The sequence below is a fragment of the Nematolebias whitei genome, chromosome 6 (assembly GCF_014905685.2).
Source record: "Nematolebias whitei isolate Nwh7 chromosome 6, NemWhi1, whole genome shotgun sequence".
Taxonomy (NCBI): Eukaryota; Metazoa; Chordata; class Actinopteri; order Cyprinodontiformes; family Rivulidae; genus Nematolebias; species Nematolebias whitei.
The window spans coordinates 48,114,887-48,116,502 of record NC_056503.1 but is presented as its reverse complement, the minus strand read 5'-3'; positions in this window follow the sequence as shown (position 1 = coordinate 48,116,502).

The following is a 1,616-nucleotide window of genomic DNA, read 5'->3' as shown; positions in this document are numbered from 1 at the left end:
AAAGTGCTTTGAGTATCTTGATTAGATAGAAAGGTGCTATATAAGTACAGTCCATTTACCATTTACATGTACACCTCCAGATGCAGGTAGAGGGCCACCTGCATCATGAAGGACCCCACTCACCCAGCACACACACTTTTGCCCCACCCCCTCAGGAAGGAGGTTGAGGAGCATTAAGTGTAGAACCACTAGACTGAGGAACAGCTTCTACCCTGAGGCTGTTAGACTCATGAATCTCTAATCAGGAAAATTCACTGTAATACCTCTTGATTGTTGATATGTGCTGCTGACTATCCATGCTGCTGATCTTATGCTGCTGATATCGTGATGCATGCTCGATGCTTATGCTGCTGATGTATTTCACGCAGCTGTATTCATACTCCTCTGCCCACACGGTCTCATGTTTGTGCTGCTGTTCGGCGTATTGTTTTACTAAGTGGCTTTTTTATGTATGTGAATTCATTCAACCTTTTATTTCTAGAGGTTAATCCCATTGAGCCTCGAGGACTCTTTTACAAGAGAGACCTGATTTAACAAAGAAAGATGACAACATGACAACAGCGAATGTTCCTGTAAAGTGCCCTGAGACAACTTTGTTGTGATTTGCCGCTGTATAAATAAACTGAATTAAATTAAAGTTTGTACTACTGCTAAGTGTGTTTTTAGTTCACGTTGTTCTTATATCTTAGATCTTATTACTGTTTTTCTTTACATTTTAATACTTTTGTTGGATGTAACTGGGACCCTGTGTACATAATTTTGTTCCACCACATGTACCACATGTGGTGCGTATGACACATAAAGAACCTTTGACTTTGATGTAGCTTTAAGTTAGCTTTTTGCTACTTTTATCTTTTTATATTGCTTTTTGATACTTTTTTGCTTCTGTAGATACCTTTTTGCTACTAATAGCTTTTAATTAGCCTTTGGCTAATGTTAACTTTATGCAAGCTTTATGTAACAAAACGTATAACTAGTTTTAGTAAGAGATTTTTTTTGCTAATTAGTTTTGCTACTTTTAGACCCCTTAGCCACAATTTTGCTACTTGTAGCTTTGAAGTAGCATTTGACTACTTTTAGCTTTTTGCTACGTATAGTTTTGTTTTGCTGCTGTAGCTACTTACAGCTTTTAATTAGCCTTTTGCTACTTTAACTTGTTGCTACATGTAGCTGAAAGTTGTCTTAAAGGTACAAAACTTTTAGCTAGTTTTAGTTTGGTAAAAAAAAAAATCTTTAGCTATTTAGCTTTTACTGGTTAACTTGTATTTTATCTCTTAACAAACTTCAGCTCTGAGCATTTTTCTCCAGTTGTTTTATTTTTATTTTACTTAAAGTTTAAGAGCTTTTAATTTGAAATGACTAAAATATGTTATATTGTTTATGCTTCTTTTACTTTGGCCACAAAACCTCTGATTTAAACTTTAACAGGTGACATCAGCTGATAATTACAGGTGTGTGTTCCAGGTGAACGCTTCCTTCACAATAAAAGCCCGCGGGGCTCGGTTCGGCCCACCTGGGCCAGCTGTGACAGGAAGACTCGGCTCGGGTTTCAGCAGCGGGCGGGGGGGGGATTGGACTTTGAGCTTAGATCTGGTTCACTTTGTGGAACCGGATGA